Source organism: Mesoplodon bidens (genome assembly GCF_964165515.1).
Source record: "Mesoplodon bidens genome assembly, chromosome: 1".
NCBI classification, from domain to species: domain Eukaryota; kingdom Metazoa; phylum Chordata; class Mammalia; order Artiodactyla; family Ziphiidae; genus Mesoplodon; species Mesoplodon bidens.
In genome coordinates this window covers 206,404,036-206,425,750 of record NC_138176.1, presented here as the reverse complement: position 1 = coordinate 206,425,750, position 21,715 = coordinate 206,404,036, and positions in this window count along the sequence as shown.

The following is a 21,715-nucleotide window of genomic DNA, read 5'->3' as shown; positions in this document are numbered from 1 at the left end:
AGTTCTTTGGTAGCATCTTTAGGGTTTTCTATATATAGTATCCTGCTATCTCCAAATAGTAACAGTTTTAATTCTTCCTTTCCAATTTGGATGTTTTCATTTCTTTTTCTTGCCTAACTGTTGTGGCTAGGACTTTCAATCCTATATTGAATAAAAGTGGTGAGAGTGGACATTGTTGTCTTGTTCCTGACTTTAGAGGAAAAGTTTTCAACTTTTTACCATTGAGTATGATGTTAGCTGTGGGTTTGTCATATATAGCCTTCATTATGTTAAAGTCCATTCTATCAACATCTACTTTGTTGAGAGGGTTTATCATAAATTGTTGTTGAATATTATCAAATATTTTTCCTGCATCTGTTGAGATGATCATATGATTTTATCCTTCATACTGTTAGTGTGATGTATCATGTTTATTGATTTGTAGTTGTTGAGCCATCCTAACATCCCTAGAGTAAATGCCACTTGATTATGGTGTATGATCCTTTTAGTCAATTATTGGATTTGATTTGCTAAGATTTGGTTGAGGATTTTTGCATCGATGTTCATCAAGGATATTGGCGTGTAATTTTCTTTTTTGTGATGTCCTTGCCTAGTTTTGTTACCAGGGTAATACTACCTTCATAAAGTGTGTTTGGAAAGTTTCCCGCCTCTTAAATTTTTTGAAGAGTTTGGGAAGGATAGGTATTAATTCTTAGAGTGTTTTGTAGAATGCATCTTATTCTCGGCTTTTCCTTGTTGAGAGATTTCTTTTTTTGTAAATTTTTTTATTGAAGCAAAGTTCATTTACAATGTTGTGTTAGTTTCAGGAATGCAGCAAAGTAACTCAGATATATATATATATATATATATATATATATATATATATATATATATATATATATATATAAATACATATATATAATATATACTTTTTGGAGATTTTTGATTACTGTTTCAATCTCCTCATTGGTGATAGGTCTCCAGGCGTACCTCAGAGACATTGTGGGGTTGGTTCCAGACCACTGCAATAGTGAATATCAAAATAAAGTGAGTCACACTAATTTCTTGGTTTGTCAGTGCATATAAAACTATGTTTACACTATACTGTAGTCTATTAAGTGTGCAGTAGGATTATGTCTAAAAAAAGCAATGAGCACACGTTAATTTAAGAATACCTTATTGCTGAAAAATGCTAACCATCATCTAAGCCTTCAGTGAATCATAATCTTTTTGCTGGTGCAGTATCTTGCCTTGAGGTTGATGGCTGATGACTGATCAAGGTGGTGGTTGGTGAGTGTTATGGTGACTGTGGCAATTTCTTGAAATAAGACAACAATGAAGTTTGCTGAAGTTATTGATTCTTCCTTTCATGAGCAATTTCTCTGTAGCATGCAATGATGTTTGATAGCACTTTACCCACAGTAAAACTTCTTTGAAAATTGGAGTCAATCCTCTCAAACCCTGCCACTGCTTTATCAACTAAGTACATGGAATGTTCTAAGTCCTTTGTTGACATTTCAACAACCTTCACAGCATCTTTATCAGGAGTAGATGCCATCTCAAGAAACACTTTCTTGGGCTTCCCTGGTGGCGCAGTGGTTGAGAGTCCGCCTGCCGATGCAGGGGACACGGGTTCGTGCCCCGGTCCGGGAAGATCCCACATGCCGCAGAGCAGCTGGGCCCATGAGCCATGGCCGCTGAGCCTGCGCGTCCAGAGCCTGTGCTCCACAGCGGGAGAGGTCACAACAGTGAGAGGTCCACGTACCGCAAAAAAAACAAAGAACAAAAAACAAAGAAACACTTTCTTTGCTCATCCATAAGAAGCAACTCCTCATTCATTGAATTTTTAACATAAAACTAAGCAATTCAGTCACATCTTCAGGCTCCATTTTAAATTCTTGTTCTCTTGTTATTTTTACTACATCTGAAGTTACTTCCTCCACTAAAGTCTTGACTCCTCAAATTCATCCATGAGAGTTGAAATCAAATTCTTCCAAACTCCTGTGAATGTTGATATTTCTACCTCTTTCCATAAATCAGAAATGTTCTTCATTGCACCTAGAATGGTGTATCCTTTCCAGAAGTTTTCAGATTGACTTTGCCCTAATCCATCAGAGTAATCACTATCTATGGCAGCTTCAGACTTACAAAATGTATTTCTTAAATAATAAGACTTGAGAGTCAAAGTTACCCCTTGATCCATGGGCTGCAGAATAGATGTTGTGTTAGCAGGCATGAAAACAACATCAATCTCATTGTATATCTCCATCAGAATTCTTGGGTGACCAGGTGCATTGTTAATATTTTGAAAGAAATCTATTTTTCTGAGTAGTAGCCCTCATCAATGGGCTTAAAATATTCAGTAAACTATGTTGTAGACAAATATGCTCTTATTCAGGTTGTGTTTTTCCATGTATAGCGCATAGGCAGGGTCCATTTAGCATAATTCTTAACGACCCTAGGATTTTCTGAACGGTAAATGAGCATTGGCTTCAAATGAAAGTCACCAGCTGCATTAGCCCCTAACAAGAGAGTCAGCCTGTCCTGTGAAGATTTGAAGCCAGGCATTGACTTCTCGTCCCTAGCTATGAAAGTCCTAGATGACACCTTCTTCCAATAGAAGGCTGTTTCATCTGCATTGAAAATCGATTGTTTAGTGTAGCCACCCTCATTAATTATTTTAGCAAGCTCTTGTGAATAACTTGCTGCAGCTACTACACCAGCACTTGCTGCTTCATCTCTTACTTTTATGTTATGGAGACAGCTTCTTTCCTTAAACCTCATGAACCAACCTCTGCTAGCTTCAAACTTTTCTTCTTCACTTCCTCACCTCTCTCAGTCTTCATAGAATTGAAGAGCCATAGGACCTTGCTCTGAATTAGGCTATAGCTTAAGGGAATGTTGTGGCTGGTTTGATCTTCTATCTAGACCACTAAAACTTTTTCCATATCAGCAATAAGGCTGTTTCACTTTCTTATCATTCAAGTGTTCACTGGAGTAGCACTTTAATTTTCATCATGAACTGTTCCTTTGCATTCACAACTTGGCTAACTGTTTGTTGCAAGAGGCCTATGTTTTGACCTGTCTCAGCTTTTTACATGCCTTTCTCAGTAAGCTTAACCGTTTCTAGCTTTTGATTGATAGTGAGAGACATGTGGCTCTTCCTTTCATTTGTACACTTAGAAAGTACTGTAGGGTTATTAATTGGCCTAATTTCAATACTGTTTTGTCTCATGGAATAGGGAGGTTTGAGAGACAGAGAGAGACGGAGTAGTGGCTCATTGGTGGAGTAGTCAGAACACACATAACATTTATCAATTAATTTCACTCTCTAATATGGGTGTGGTTTCCCCAAAACCATTACAGTAATAACATGAAAGATCATTGATTACAGATCATCAAAATAGATCTAATAATAAGGGAAAAGGTTGAAATATTGTGAGAATTACCAAGATGTGACACAGAGACATAAAGTGAGCATATGCTGTTGAAAAAATTGTGCTGATAGATTTGCTTGAAGCAGAGTTTCCACAAACCTTCAATTTGTAAAAAAAAAAAAAAAAAAAAAAAAGCAATTACTGTGAATCACGGTAAACCAAAGTACATTAACATGAGGTATGCCTATATTCAGATTTTCTATTTCTTCATGATTCAGTCTTGACAGATTGCATGTTTCTAGAAGTTTATCCATTTTTCCTAGGTTGTCCAGTCGTGTTGGTATATAATTGTATGTAGTATTCTCTTATGATGATGCTTTGTATTTCTGTGGTATCAGTAGTAATTTCTTCTCCTTCATTTTTCATGTTATTTATCTGAGTTCTCTCTCTCTCTTTTTATGGAATAGGCTAACTAATGGCTTTTCAACTTTGTTTATGTTTTCAAAGAACCGCTTTTAGATTCACTAATTTTCAATAATACAATTTTCATTTTTCATTAATAAAGTATTTTGATATTAATTTTATTTATTTCCATTCTGATCTTTATTGTTTCCTTCCTTCTACTAATTTTGGCCTTCTTTTGTTCTTCTTTTTCTAGTTCCTTTAGGTGTAAAGTTAGATTGTTTATTTTGGATTTTTTTTGTTTCTTGATATAGGCCTCTATTGCTATGAACTTCCTTCTCAGAACTGCTTTTGTTGCATTCTATAAATTTTGGTATGTTGTACTTCTGTTCTCATTTGTCTCTCGGTATTTTTAAATTTCTCCTTTGCTTCCTTTGATGATAGTAACATGCTGTTTAATCCCCATGTTTTTGTGCTTTTCCCATTTATTTCTTGTGATTTACTTCTAGTTTCATGTCACTGTGGTTGGAGAAGATGTTTGATGTGATTTCAATCTTCTTGAATTTATTGAGACTTGCTTTGTAACCTAACATGTGATCTATCCTGGAGAGTGTTCCATGTTCACTTGTCAAGGATGTGTATTCTGCTACTTTTGAATGAAATGTTTTGTGTATATGTGTTAAATTTATCTGATTTAACATGTAGTGTAAGTCCAATGAAACTTACTGGTTTTCTGTTGGGATGATCTATCCATTGATGTAAGTGAGTGTTAAAGTCTCCAATTATTGCATTGCTTTCAATTTCTTCCTTTATATTTGTTAATATTTGCTTTATGTATTTAAGTGTTACTGTGTTGTGTGCATATATATTTACAATTATTATATCTTGTTGGATTGACCCCTTTATCACTATGTAATGCTTTTTTTTGTCTTTTATTGCAGTCTTAGTTTTAAAGTCTATTTTATCTGATATAAATATACTTACTACAGCTTTCTTTTCATTTACATTTACATGGAATATATTTTTCCATCCTTCACTTTCAGTCTTTGTGTGTTCTTACATCAGAAGTGAGTCTCTTACAGGCAGCATACAGATGGATTTTGTTTTGTTTTATTTTGTTTTTTATCTATTTAGCCACTCTATATCTTTTGATTGGTGACTTTATTCCATTTACATTTAAAATAATTATTGGTAAGCATGTACTTATTGCCATTTAAACAATTGTTTTCTAGCTAATTTTGTGGTTCCTCTCTATTACTTTCTTCTTCTCTTTCTCTTTCCCCTTGTACTTTTCTGGTTTTCTTTAGTGTTAGTACTTTGTTATTTTATTTAATTTATTTATTTACTATTTTTTCCTTGTGTTTACTGTGAGATTCACAGTTGGATAAATGAAATACACAAAATTGTATCTCCATGTAGATAGAAAGTAGTGTGTTATGTTTTATGATTACCTGCTAGTTTCAGACTGTAAGCAGGATATCTAATGGCAAGCACTTCATGATGAGGCAGAGTCATGCTTAAAAAAAAAGCAAAAACCAGCCAACCAAAACAAACAAACAAACAAAAACCCTAAAAAATCCCATTCTAAGTCCATGGAACAATGATCTATTTAATTTTACTTTTCCTTCCCTATGCCTCCAACTCTTCTCCTGTATAAATATTATTTTTTATAGATGTGCTTACCAACTAAGGAAGAACATTTGTGTATAAGACTTTTACGGGTTTCCAATTCAATAGCATCCAAGCAAAGGCTGAATTTCTTTGTTTCTATACTGATTTTCCATTATGTTCAAATTCTATATATCTTATGCTAATTATAATACTGTGAAATTTTCTCTTTAGTCTGCTATATTTTGTTCCTTTATTATATGCCAAAGTAATTTTACTTTTAAAAGTATGGTTAAAGATTCTATGACAAATACTACACTTAGAATTTGTCCTAGATGAAGATTGAGTAAGTAAATGGGACAGTTTAAACACAGAATATATTCAGTTTGATGAAAAAGACTATGTTCTTATTTACTCTTCTTATTTATTCTTCTTAAAGATTTGTAGAAATCAAAGAATCATAAATAGTTTCACAGGTACATTGTCTGCATTTGCAGTATCCTTTAAAATATCATTGTCATTTTCTTTTTCCAATGTTAATGTGACTTTGCCTGAAAATTCTTTGATTTAGTAATACATTTTTTCAGCTTTGTTTCTCTTGATCCTCATCCTCCTCTTCTTTCACTTTCTCTGAATTTAAAGTGAATTTTTAATAGATAAAGTTCAGAGAAAGAAATATGTATGCATTATAATATTATCAGGATAGTCCTCTGAGCCATCTTTCAGAAAAGTATTTTAAAATAAATACCATCTATATTGAAATTTCAATGCAGGAACACCATAAAAAGCTATTGTCTTTTGTCTTTTACATAGTTTTATCATTCCTGCTTGAAACCTTAAACTAGTAAACTAAAATTGTAACTCTATTTCTTGAAACTGCAAATACAGCATTATATATGGGTCAATGGCTAAAGCACTAATACTAAACATTCAATTTGTGATGATGCACAATTTAGTAATGACACTAATTCATCAAGTTTTCTAAACCTTATGTAGAAAGAAAAATAGGAGGGCAAAAGGCCTTTGGTATTTTGAGAATGTACAAAACTGGTCCTTAGATAGTTACCCTTGAAATATGAAACAGTTTTTATTGTAAAACATACATACATGCACGCATGCCTGCATGCACACTCACACACACCAAAGATACATCAGAACATTATTCCTTCAAAACACATTTAAAATACATCAACAGAAGTAATGATATAACTGCATCTATTAATGAAGCTTAAGACATTTTTTCCTGATGCCATTGAGTTTCAGTGTTTCTTATTATCTGTGTAAGAATATATTTTAACTGTTTAAATTATCTCTGTTTCATTGTAAACTAATAATAATCAAAATGGCTATGACTGATTTAGACTGCGTGCCAGTGAAGTAATGGTGATAAAATTGTGGAGTTAATGCATTGTGCAGATCAGAACATTTTTACAGTTATGTGTAGGAAGGCAGATTAATAAGAAATAAGGATAATGCACTTGAATTTAGACTTTCGTAAATCTTTTCCCTGAGCAGCAGTAGAAATTTACAGAGGGTACATCTAAACTATAGACAGTGCTCCAAAGATAATCAGGGCTTAGAAATCTAATTATAGAATAGTGTTCAAGTTTCTAAATTAAGTTGAATTCTGAGATAAGATTTAATATGTTCAAATAGTTAGTGTTTAAAAACAAAACAAAGAAACAAAAGAAGACCTCTTATTTGTTACTCACTAAAGAAAGAAATTTTGCATTCCTAAATGTTAAAGTTGTCCTTCAATATGTGTATTATCCGTAACTTGTGTTGACCTTCAGTTTCCAGTTCAGACTGATCGAGCATGGAAATCCTGTCTTGATCTTAGACTCAGTAGAATTTCTTTTATCAAAATCAGTGAGTCTTATATTTTGTTAAAGAAAGGGAAAACAAATGCAAAATTTGTGCTTGTGTGGTGGATAATATGATTAACTTGTTCAATATCCTTTCCAATCTTCTTAAAGTTTGGGTTCTGCAATAGTTTTACCAATTTGGAACTGAGATATGTGAGAAGAAAGGAAGGGTGCAAGACATTTATTTTACCAGATTTGATCACAGTAGTGATGGAATAGTTTTGAAGCTAAAACCTTCCTGAATCTGCAGCTTACTATAGCAATGGCACCATTTTTCTATATCACAGATCTAGTTGCAATGGAGATAGAAATATCATTTTGCTATAAGTAGTTCTTGAAGTGGCAATGATAGCTTTCCCAGATATGGCAGTGGCAGAGAGGATTTTCCTGAGCTTTGATTCACTGTGTTCAGCTTAGAGCTTACTCTTCTAGTTGCATGTCCACCCCCCCTTCCCCTGCTGCAATGGTCTTATATGCACCTATTAAACCTTTCTGCATAACTTGAACCATACAGAGGTGTGAGAAGTATTTGTAGTCATTTAACTTCAAAGAAAGGAGAACTCTGTGATTGCCTTTCTGATTTAATCTGACTCGTTTGACACTAGGGAAAATCAACTTACCTTTAGTAGATGGTACACAATTCTGTGACATCATACCATAGATGAACCAGTTACTTACATTACCAAGTGTGTTACCCAGTATGAAATGCCTACTGAAGTTAAGGTTGTGATGGACCACGTGGCTGCCAAGGTTGGCATAAGGTATATACTAACTCTGTGGTTGGCACCTTCTTGCAACTGTGTTAGAGAGCTTAAAGAAAGAAAATTTACATTTTCATGTTCTTATCTTCAGATCAAGACAAGTTCAGAAAGTTAGAAAGTTTCTATAACTACCCAAAAATGATTTCTTAATTTTTTTGCTCAAAACCTGTTTTAATATTCACAATAAAGTTGATGACAGCGTTCCAGTTTGGGCATAGTAGGAACAAAGTCATAGAAATGGAATTTCAAAGCCTTAAATTACCTCTTTAATGTTAGTGCTAAGAATCTTATATGAAAAATAATCTGGGATAATAAGATTGGGAAGTTTATGATGAGCTTCTTTGTATAGTTTTTAGTAAAACCACACAAGATTACTTAATACAAAAATGCTCATGAATCTTAAGTCTTCTTTAGAAAGCAATAATAGGACATTATTTACATAGATAAGTTTTTATATTTTTCCCATATCAGCAGATTTCCAAAGTTTGATTAGTTTTTCCCAGTAAAGGTTATCAGAATTCCATGGCCTTCTCAACAAGTTATACTTACAAATAGAGCTTTATTACCAGATATCTACAGTAAACATACATTTGGACACCTTTTGTCTGTTTTATTTATTTATTTATTTATTCATTTAATATAAAATTGGCCATATGTACCATTTTCAAGTCTACACTTCAGTGGCATTAATTACCTTCACAATGCAATCATCACCATTATTTATTTCTAAAACTTTTTATGTCCCCATATAAAACCCAGTATACCTTATGACAAAACTCACCATTATCCCCCTTCTCCAAGCCCCTGGTTGCATCTAACTTGCTTTTTGTCTCTATGAATTTATCCATTCTACATGTTTCATACAAGTGAAAATATACAACACGTTTTTGTGCATCTCATTTATATCACTTAACATAGTGTTTTCAAGATACATCCCTGTTGTAGCATATCTCAGAACTTTATTTCTGATTAATATTCTATTGTATGTATATTTTATTTATCTGTTCATCAGCTAATGAACACATGGATTGCTTCTACCTTTTGACTGTTGTAAATAATGCTTCTATGAACACTCATTTACACATACTTGTTTGAACACCTATTTTCAAATACTTGAGGGTATCTGCATAGGAATAGAATGGGGGGTTCATATTGTAATTTTATGTTTAACTTCTTGAGGAACCACCAAATTGTTTCACATAGTTACTAAACCATTTTATATTCCTACCAGCAATTTATGAAAGTTCCAATTTCTCACCATCACCAACACTTGCTATTTTCACTTTTGAAAAAAATAGCTACCTTAATTGGTGTGATATGGTATCTCATTACCACATTCATTTGCATTTCCTTAATGACCAATGATGTTGAGAATCCTTTGATGGATTTCCTTTCACTGCACCACCAGGGAAGCCCTGCCATTGGTATTTTGATAGGGATTGCAATGAATCTGTAGATTGCCTTGGGTAATGTAGCCATTTTAACAACATTAATTCTTCTTCCAATCCATGAGCATGGCATACCTTTTCAGCTATTTGTATTGTCTTCAGTTTCTTTCAGCAGTATCTTATAGTTCTCTGAGTATAGGTTTTACCTCCTTAGTTAGATTTATTCCTAGATATTTTATTCTGTTTGAGGTGATGATAAATGGGATTGTTTGCTTAATTTCTCTGATAGTTTGTTGTTATTGTATAGATATGCAACAGATATCTTTGTACTAATTTTGCACCATGCAAGTTTACCAAATTTATTGATGAGTTCTAGTAATATTTTGGTGGCATGTTTAGAATTTCCTATGTATGTTATCATGTCACTGGCAAACAGTGACAGTTTGACTTCTCCCTTTCCAATGTGGATGTCTTTTGTTTCTTTTTCTTGGCTGATTGCTGTGTCAGTATATATTTATTTTGTTTCTTACAGCACTAGCTATGACTTTTGGGAGTACGCTGGATAAGCATAGTATTAGAAAACATTCTTGCCTTTTCAGTATTAAGTGCAATTTCTTCTTCAGGCTTTTATGTAGATATTCTTTATCACATTTGGAGTTTTCTTCCATCCCTAGTTTGTGAAGAGTTTTTAATCATAAATAATAATAAATTTTGTTGGATACTTATACTATATTGAGTATAGTTCCCTGTGCTATACAGTGGGCCCTTGTTGGTTATTTATTATACATACAGTGGTGTGTATGTTTATCCCAAACTCCTAATTTATCTCTACCCAAATGGAACAATAAATATTGTTCCATATATATGTGGAACAAAAAAGAAGAAACATAGTTGTTAATTTGGATTGCATATTATCTAAATAAATAATTAAACAGTATCTACAGAAGAATTATTAAAATAAAAATAAGTCTAGTAATTTTGCTGATTGTAAATTTTAAAATTTCAATTGTGATCCTTTACGACAAAAATAATCATTTAGAATGTAATATAAAATGTAGTATGAAAATACCTTGCCATTCAGCAGTAAAAATATATAGAATCTGAGAATAATTCCAATTAAATATGTGCATTACTTTTTAGAACTGTATTTTTACATTTTACTTAAACATATAAAAGAAGATTTAAATAAATGCAGATGGAAGTTTCCTGGATAGAAATATTCAATCCCATAGAAATGTCATTCTAACAAAGTTAATTTATAATATATTTTCTAATTAAAGTTTCAACATGGTCCATCACAAAATTTAACAGTATGATTTGCTTGGTTGGAAGAGCAAAAGACTAAGTACAAACAAGATAGTTCTAAAGAAAAAGAACTAATTGTGGAGAAATTTTCCTACCAGATATCAATATCTATAAAGACCTATTGCCTTTAAGGTTAGTAGGGTATAGGTGTAGGAATAGATAAATAAATAGACCAATGGAAGACAATACTGCATCCCTGCAAATACTCATACATGTGTGATAACTTGGTTTATGATAAAGGATTGGGGTAATATAGGGATTACATATGAGTGGGGAAAATAATGGACTCTAAAACGTATAGTGCTAGAACAACTTATTATATTTACATTAAGAAATTGATTCTTCCTTTAGACTATACAAAGATAAAACCCCAAAACAACCAAAAAAAAAAAAAAACTCAGTTGCAGATGGAAAATAGATCTAAATTTGAAAAGTAATGTGAAATCTTCTATATCACTTCAAGGTAGAGATGTATAGAGCACTTTTGGATGAAAATAGGGTGATTATCATTTTAGTGTCTTTAATTAAATGATGCTGTATCATTTAGCTTTGTTGCATGACTAACAAATGGAAAATCAATGACTTAAAATAACAGTAACATTTATTTTGTGTAGGAGATACAGGTAGGCTGGGAAATTCTGCTAATCTGGTCAGGCTTGGTTGATTTTACTTGGGCTTATTCACACATCTATTATGAACTAGTGGCTCTGCTAGGGTTTTCAGTGGTTTAGACTGGCCTTGCTGGAAATGACTGGGCTCTGCTCCGTGTGGTCTCTTATCCTCCTATAGACTGACAAGAGCTTGTGTTCATGGCAGAAGTAAGGTTCCAAAGTCTTTTGAGGCAATTACTGCAAAAGGCACAGTGCTATTTCCTCCACATTACTGGCCAAAGCAAGTCACAAAGACAAATAAGATTCAAGGGGCAGGAAAATAGACTCTACTTCATGATGTATGGAGCAGAAATGTAATAATGTCTAAGAAGGTGGATTCAGAGAAGGGTGCAGAATTACTTTCATTTTTGCAATTAGTCTCATGACAGATAGTATAATTTCTTTTCTTCTATTAAAAATTTTTAATAGAAGGTAACCATCAATGACAGTAAAACAATTTCTCAGAAGTAAGACATCTTTTATTTTTGCAGTATTAGGTAGTAATGTCATTTCCTCCATTATTGATATGCATTAATAATCTTTAAACCAACAAAACAAGACGATCTTCTCATCAAGAAATCTTCACTATATTATTACACTTTCTTACTCAAATTTCCTCAATGCTTTCCGCAATGCTTTTGTAGAATATAATGAGGACAAAATTATACATCTGGTTATAAATGATCAAATTTATACAGTGTGAAATATAGATCAATCACAATCTGTTTATAAGAAGTATTTTGGTAATATATGCTTTTAAAAAGCATGTAGAAATGTACAACTCAGGAAAATATATTCAAGCTTCTATTTGGAAGATGTATTTGAATAAGCATTTACTTGCTGCCAACAGAAGTTATTGAAAGAACACAAATTTAACTCTTAGGACAAATATTTCATGGTATTGCCAACCCAACAAATTTTAATATGAAATAAATAAGTAAAACTTAAAAATCAAGTGGAAAAAACATGCTTGCAGTAGACATTCTTGAAAGCATTATGTGTTTCATGGAATTGCATTATATTTTACTATAAATTACTTATGAGAAGTAAAAACGTGGTTTATCCTTTATCTGATACAGAAACTTCTCAGTTTTGCATTTTACTATGTCCTTAACTAACTTAAGTAGAATTAACTTATGCAGGTAACAATATTTAGTGGAAAAGAAGAGATAGAAAATAATTTTTTGAAGTACTGTTCATAGCCAGAGCTGCTTGTGAAGGATAAATTTTTCTAATTATTTACTTCAAAATAGGCCATTCAATTCTATTTTAGTTCTCATAAATTTTGTTACAAATTTATACCAAAAGTATGTAAAATTCAATCTCTCCTAATAATTCAGGGATATTATTACTGAAAATCCACCTTCAAAAATTTCTTTTTTTTTTTTTTGCGGTACATGGGCCTCTCACTGTTGTGGCCTCTCCCGTTGTGGAGCACAGGCTCCGGACGCGCAGGCTCAGCGGCCCTGACTCACGGGCCCAGCCGCTCCGTGGCATGTGGGATCCTCCCGGACCAGGGCACGAACCCGCGTCCCCTGCATCGGCAGGCGGACTCCCAACCACTGCGCCACCAGGGAAGCCCCCAAAATTTCTATTTTTAAACAGGCAGTATAATAAAGGATTTTGAAAATACAACTTTAAAAGAAATACTAATTTTTATCTAAGAAAGAATTGCAGATTTGTGGAATTTTTACAAATGTATGTGCTAAGATCAGGAGATAAAACTCTTGAAGTTTTTTTCCAAAAGTAGTTATATACTTGAAGAACATTAAAAGAAGTTTTCATAATATTGATGATTATAGATAGAGAGAAGTCTGAAATTATGTGACAGATGTATCAGTGCAAATATTTGAACAGGCTGAAAGTCTTCACAAAATGTGATTACCTTTATAAAACACAGCAGTACGGTAAAATGGTAAACAACTTTCAATAAGTTTTAACTTACAAAGAACTTTGTCAATTAACCTTATTGCATTTTTTTTACAATGCATGAAAACAGCTTTTGAAAAATGAGTAAACTAAAATGCAGAGATTTTTTTGTAATTATTTGTCTAATCATTTAGTTTATTTTTTTTAAGTTGAGGTGAATTTTATATGTGGAAAAGAGCACATCCCAAGTGTACAATTTGACTAAATAAGTGAATACACTCTTGAAACCACTAAATAATTAAGATATGGGATATTTCCATCATACCAGAAAGGCCCATTGTGTACCTTACAGGCAGTTCCCCCTTTTCTAAGGCTATCATTGTTCTGATTTTTAATACCATTACTTTGACTTTCTCTTGAGCTTCATGTAAATAGAATCATACTTTTTAAAAACATGAATTAAATTGAAGTTATCTGCATAAGTTTGTCTGCATGATACTGACATGATCCGGTTTCTCACCGCAACACCCCAAAACAAAAAAACTTACATTTCCACTTAGTCATAGTTTTTACATTATCATTTTTATATATTGCTGGATTTGATATTCTGATATTTTGCAAATAAATTTTGTCTAAGTTCCAAAGTGATATTGGTCTAACTTTTTTCTTGTAATATCATTGTCAGGCCATAGCAGGATCATCTGTCCTCATAAAACAAGTTAGAAAATGTTTTCTTTCTATTTTCTGAAAGTTTTATAAGTATTATTTCATACTTTATATTTGATAAAATTCACCAGAGATACCATTTGAGTCTAGAATTTTTTTGTAAGAAACTTTTAATAACAGAGTTAATTACTTTAATGAGTATGTGTAATTATAGTTTCTATTTCTTCCTGCATCAGTTTGTAAGGTATGCTTTTCAAGAAATTCATCTATTTCACTAAAATTTAAAAATTTGTTATTAAAAAGTTTTCTTAATATTTTGCTATTATCATAGTATTTTTAATGATATCATTCACCACATACCTCTTCCCCCCCTTTCTCAAACACACACACACACACACACACACACGCACAGCAATAACGATTGTCTCACTGGGGAACTCAAGCCAGCAGTTTAGAAGCAACAAAGCACCCAATACTGAACATTCCTTAAGACTTTGAGCCATTCCAATGTCTATATATGTTTTAAAGAAAAAATGTAGTAGAAAAAGTATCACCCAAACTTAGGGCAATAGCTTAGAGAGTTTATATGAAAAGTGAAAATGAGGAATCCTTACTATTTTTTCACAGAATGTTCCAATATTAATCTTTAAATTTGTTCTTATTAAAACTACTCTTTTAAGAAAAATCTGAATTCTGTGTTTTTTAAAGAATTATACTTGAATAGAAATCCATATACCCCCTTAAACAAAAACTATGGATGTTCTCATAAGATCACATATAAGTTACCTTCAATAACTTGACAAATGAAAGATACACATGACCTCCCTATTGATTATTCATTATTTGCTAAGATAACACAAAGCAGGCTTATCCCCCCATTTCCCCTACCTCTTAGCAATACTTAAACATATGATGAAAGAGAAGAAAATCAAAAGGAAATTAAATGCAATAATAAGCAGAGGAATGTGATTTCCTTGTCTCATCAAGATACTAACTTGTATCTGACATTGTAGAATTAAAACTATATAACGTTTTGTTTTTTATTAAATATCTAATACCTCTTGAAGAAGACATTGGTGAGGAATTGACAATCATGCATTCCTTTCTGGGAATAAATTTAACAAACCCTTTCCATCTTAGTTTAGGCAGAACATCACATTTCTTCTCTAAAGAAAAGAGTCACTGGAGGGTATAAAGAGACTAAAACTAGAAGCATCAACTTCATTTTAAACCACAGTCTACCTCTAACTTCTTATGTGATAAAAGACAGTCAAAATAGATTGGATTCATTTTTCCCAAAATATATTCTACAGAATAAGGTATTTGACAACAATGAAAATAGAGTTTAAATGTCAAATAGTTTATAAAAAATTTTAGAGTGACATTTTTGAGTGTTGGACAAGACGGAAGGGTCACTTTTCTCATGGAATTCACAATATAACAGGGAAAAATCCTTTAGATAGCCAAATCACAGTGTAGTGAGGGCCAAGGAGAAATATAGGGAATCATTATCATAATCTATATTTTGATCTCTCCCACAGAAATTCTCTCTATTTTATTTTAATTAAAAGATATAGTTTTAGTACTCCATGAAGAATTACACACACACAACACTGCAATTTCAAGAGCTAAAAGTTACCCTTATTATGTCTGCTAGGTAATCATTAATTATATGCTGATCTTGATGGTTGAAAGGAATTTGGCTATACAGAGTGAATGATGCAACCCACACTACGTTGGTTTTATGGTTTTAACAAAGGACCTGCACTAATTATCCAGTTATGCCATGAGGTGACTCATTCTTTGTTATTCTTCCCTCTCTCTAGTTTGTCCTGTTAAGAGCGTGGGTAGTGCCTTAACATCCCTCTCCAATTTCTGGCAGAACCAGGTCTTAAATGTAAAACAACTGATTGCATCCATCTACCCATCTGTAAGAAATATAAACGGTAATAATAAATGTCATCTGTGACCTATGGGCAGCCTCTGTTTTCCTTCCAAGCCAATTCTGAAGCAGAACTCAGCCCTTCATAGTATCGCTTTGAAATAACTCACCCTACACAGCAATAGTGACTAATATAGATTGAACTAGAGATTTCAAAAGGGAAGAGTATGGGAGCTTAACATTACTTCCTTCGTGGCATAAAATTAATTTTCTCTTGACACGACTCCACCCTGAGCATCTCTCTTACTCCCACAAATATGGCATTCTCCCCCTGCCGTTGTACATGCAGGACCCAGTGCTGCTTTTCCACCTTTTATTTTCCCTGAGCCTCTTGCTGAATGCCTCTTTTTTTAAAGCAAACTAATTTTACTGTTCTATTTCTTCCAAATGCACATATTCAGACACATTACCCACTCATAAAATAAAGAACCCTCTGATTTTCTAGGTCCTGAGAAGGCAGCAGGATATTATAAATAGCCCATTTATTTATTGTAAATCAGTGACCCACCAATACAAAGACACTGTCCCTTTGACAATGAAATCACATGGCCTTCTGGTTCTCTGAAATAACATTATATTGACTTCAAGTTTACCTGTTCTCAATAATAGTGGTGGCTCTTATATTTTGAGGGAAAATAAACTAACTACCACTCTTAAATAACAAATACACGTGCCGGAAACTCAATTAGTTCAGTGGCAGTGCTCATCAAGATGGACAGCTCTATAAAGACAAGAGTGTAAGAGTAAGATTTAACCAGTCTAGTGGGTTGAATGGTGGCCACCCAAAAGATATGTCCACTGGGAATCTGTGAATGTAACCTTCTTGAGAAAAGTATCTTTCAGACATCATTGCATTAATGATCTCGAGATGAAATCATACTGGATTAATCAGATAGGCCCTACGTCCTTATATGAGGTAGAACAGAAGACAATAGAAAGACTTACAGAGTGGAAGGTAATGTGAAGTCTGAGACAGAGATTAGAGTGATGTGTTTATAAGCCAAGTAATGCCAAGGCTTGCTGGCAGCCACCAGAAGCTAGGAGAGAGGCGTGGAATGGATTCTTCCTCAGAGCTTCTGGAAGGAAACAATCCTGCCAACACCTTAATTTTGGTTTTCTGGCCTCTAGAACTGAGAAAATCAATTTCTGTTATTTTAAAATATCTAACTTGTGATAACTTTTTATGGCAGCCCTAGGAAGTTAATACAGAGGTTCTTTATCTCAAACTAACAATGTTAGTAACAATAGATATTATTGTTTATGGCCCCTTATTATGGTGGGAATATAGGAAATCAAGGATTGCCTTTGGAATCATACCAATTATGTTGAACCTGTGCCCCAACTTTACAAACCTTTATGAGCTTTGTGAATAAATTAAATCCTTAGTTTTTCATCAAAAGCATGGGATAATAATATTGTACCACACATGGTGAGGGGTGCATAATCTAATTTTCCTACAATTTTAATTTTTTGTGTGAATTTCTTTTTTTAATTTTATTGGAATAGAGTTGATTTACAATGTTGTGTTAGTTTCAGGTGTACAGCAAAGTGATCCAGTTACACATATACACATATTCATTCTTTTTTATATTCTTTTCTCATATAGGTTATCACAGAATATTGAGTAGAGTTCCCTGTGTTACACAGTAGGTTCTTTTATTTATAGTATTAAATAACTTCACATTTGAAAACATGAGCTAGTACTATAAGGTTTAGTGTAGAGTGAAGCAGTTCTTTTCTCTATCCCCTCTGTATCCTTAGGCTTACTTCCCAGAAACCATTATTTTCTTCCTTCCTTGCTTTTTAAATGACTTCATGTGATAACTCTATAAGCATAGATAATATGATTATATTTTATTTATCAGTGTTAGATACCTATTTGTTTTATATTATGCTAGTTCAGGATTTAGCACACTTATGCACCTCACCTTCCACTTTCTATCCCCCAGTCAATGCAGTTTTGTCATAATTTCAGTTGAATCAATAGCATGAGTATTTGTATTAGGGTTCTCCAAAGAAAGAGTAATAATAGGAGATATATATATATAGGTTTATTTGTCTGCAAGCTAGAGACCCAGGAAAGCCAGTGGTGTGATACATTCTGAATCTGAAGGCCTGAGAACCAGGGAGTCAATGGTGTATGTCCCAGTCCAAGTCTGAAAGCCCAAATAATCAGTAATTCCGCTGTCTGAGGACAGGAGAGGACAGAGTCCCAGATCAAGCAGACAGCAGATTTACTCTTCCTCCACGTTTTTGTTCTATTCAGGCCTTCCGCAGATTGGAGGATGCCCACGCACTTTGGTGAGGGCTACCTTCTTTATTCAGGCTACTGATTCAAATGCTAATCTCTTCTGGAAACACTCAAAGACACACTGAGAAATAATGTTTTACTAGCTATCTGGACATCTCTTAGCCCAATCAAGTTGACACATAAAATTCACCATCGTAGTATTCATACTGTTTGACTATGTAAATACTGAGTATTGTTAAGCCAAGTAATTAACTCTGATTATGTTTCATTTCTTTTACAACTTTTCTGTATTTTTATATCTCTAATTTTCAATGCGTATATCACAATTTTTCCCTAAATCTTTGACAGCTCTATTATATTCCTACTGCAAATTTTTGTTTTCTTCCGTGTGTTGTACCTTTATTCTTTAGGAAGTTAGAAAAGGGTGTTTTGAAGGTATAATTTGAAAACATGAATGTCAGAAAATGTCCTTATTCTGCCCTTATAATTAATTTAAGTTTGAAATGGATATAGAATTCTAGTTTAAAAATATATATATTTTTGGCCGCACTGAGCGGCATACAGGATCTTACTTCCCTGACCACGGATAGAACCAGTGCCCCCTGCAGTTGAAGCACAGAGCCCTAACCTTTGGACCACCAGAGAATTCCCCTCAAAAAAATCTTTTTTTTTCCATAATATTGAAGGCATTGCAGTCTTTTATATCTAGTGTCACTATTAAGTTCTGTTATTATTTTTCCTGTTTGCTTTGGGGTTCTATTTCCCTTGAGGTTTCTTCAGTGTCAGGCTATCTTGGCCTCACATGAATAATTAAAACACTGAAAAGATTGTCAGAAGCTCTGAGGAACTGGGTAGGAATTATTAACAGATGGCTACATTGACAGAGAAATAGGAAAATAGCCTTTCCTTTGGAAGACCCCCAAATGCTTGTCTGTCAAGGTCCTTTTTTGGGGACTGACAGTTTCTGTAGAAAACAGACCTCCAGTTTCCTGGCTTTGAGGTATGCCTTTGTGGCAGGGAGAAGGTGCTTCTACCATCCCACTTTTCAGTCTTGAATCTCATCTCATCCTCTAATGTGCCCGGTATTCCAAGTATAGGGATGCTCTGGTTAAATTTCCCCAAAAACTAAAGCTTTGGTCTTTTGTAGGGATGGTGAGGGGGACAGTAGGTACCTATAACCTCCACATCCTCTGCCTTTCTTTCCAGTACTTTGTGGAGTAAATAAGCTCTTGATTTTTCAATCATTACCTACTTTTGTTGGTACAAAGAATTCATTTTCTTTTGTCCTTAGTTACAGTCATTTGGATTATTTTAGTTTTCCAAAAACTTGTTGACATCTCTCACCCCCTATTATTTCCTCTCCCATCTCTTTTGTTTCTCATGATTGGGTATCTTACTTCAAAACAAATTACAAATTTAACATCTTAAAGTAATACATATTTATTATCTCATGGTTTCTGTGGGGCAGGAATCTGGACATGGTTTAGCTGAGTCTTCTGCTCAGAATTTCATAACGCTAAATCAAGATGTTGGCTGAGGCTGCAGTATGATGAGGCTTGGGATCCTCTTTCAAGATCACTGGTTGTTGACAAAATTCAGTGCCTTGCATATATAGGACTGAAGACCCAGTGCTCTTTTTGAATGTCAATGAGGAAATGCTTTTAGCTCCTAGAAGCCATCCTAAAGTCCTTGCCACATGAACTTACCATAGGCAGCTCACAACATGATTATTGTCCTTTTCAGTGCCAGCAGGAGAATCTCTTTTACTTCAAATCTTTCTGACCTCTTTTAGGGTTCACCTGATTAGGTCAGACCCACCCAAGATTATCTCCCTTTTAATGAACTCAGAGTTAAGTAATCATGGATCTTAATTTCATCTGCAAAATCTCTTGACATATAATGTAACAATTACAGGAGTTGTATGCCATCACATTCACAGCATTTTACGGATGGGGATTTCTTGAAGCGTGTACACTGGCAGGTAGGAATCTTCAGTGCCATCTTGGAATCTTGCCCTCCATTATATATATCCTTTGTTGAAAAAAAAATAAAGGGTAAGAACATCCCTTAAAACGTCCTTTATGAGAAAGGATATATGTATACACACACACACACACACACATACATACATATCCTTTACTGACATTTTCCTGAAATTTTAGTGGTTTTTTTAGAAAGATTAGAGGTAATGGAAGTGTGAGGAATATTTTTAGAACTCCAAATCCAACAGGACTATAATTTCTTTTAGATAATCTTACATGAAATTAAATTACCTAGCATCTAGAATCTTATGTTTGGATAATCATTCTGTTCTATAGAGAAATGAGTCACTTTACCCATGGTATATCATCAAGAAGATGAGACTATAAGCAAATCCTCATAATGGTCTTGAAAGAATATTTTGTCTCTAATCATTGTGCTCCTGAAACAACACACAAAAGAATACATGATTATAGATCATTTTGTAAAATCATCACAGCTTTACAGATCAACAATTTGTTTGCAGTAGAACAAGGTCATCTCTGAACTTGCATGCCAAGTAATTCTCACACACATTGTCAGCCCATAGATAAAAGCTTTCACTAAACTGTGCTATCCTGTGATTTCAAATGGTGCATCAATAAACAAGAATTAGAAATTCATAAGAAGAGAGCCAACATGTCTTTTTGGCAAACCAGTAGCTTCATGTTAATGTGTCTTTGATTTTCAGAATGAGTTAATGAGGTATAATGGGGCCAATGCATCTGATATTTGCTTCAGAGAACACCTCAGTGACAAAATCTTCAACTGCTAAATACAGTAGATATGAGAAATTCTTTCAAAAGTCATAAATTCCCCAAAATATGAAAAAGCAAGAGTTTTAGTAACTGTTTTTACTCAGATTGCCACTGTTTCTATTCAGCTTGCTAAAACTGTGAAAAAAAAATTGAACAGATTTGTTAAACTGATTGTTTTATCTACCAAGTTTATTAAAGACATCCTCAAAGCATCTTAAAACTGTAAGTAAATTAAAATGTTGGATAGAAATTTCAAAATCATCTAGTTCTTTGTTCCACAAAACTTGATTGTCAAACCAGCAGCCTTGGCATCACCTGGAAAGTTGTTAGAAATGCAAAATCTAGAGCCTCATCTCAGGCTTATTTAATAAAGATCTTAATTTTAACAAGATTCCCCAGGTGATTCAAAGGCACATTAAAGTTCAACTTTATAATTCTTTCCATGTGAGTAAAGGAACTGTGTGTCACAAATGGAGCAACTTCTCTGAGACCCCATGACTGGTGTTGATGAAAAAGCAATAGTCAATCTAAGAAAAAAATGGAAAATTTTATTCCAGCTGACTTGAGGATTTTAACGTGGGAAACAGTCTTTCAGAAAGCTCTGAGGACTGTTCTAAAGAGATAAAGAGGTATTTGTGATTTTGGCAAAGGGGTATGTGTGATCAAGCACACGTCTTGGTAGAAGGTTACTGCTATTTGTGGAGAACAGACATCTAAGTTAATGGTTTTAGTGCTTTTCTAAGTATGGAAAGATACAAGAAACTTGGTTCATGAAATTTTCTCCTGAAAATATTTCCCTACCTGAGGGCCAGTTCTACCAGTTTTCCCATAGCACAAAATACATCATCCTGATCTTCGCCCTGAATTCCTTTCAG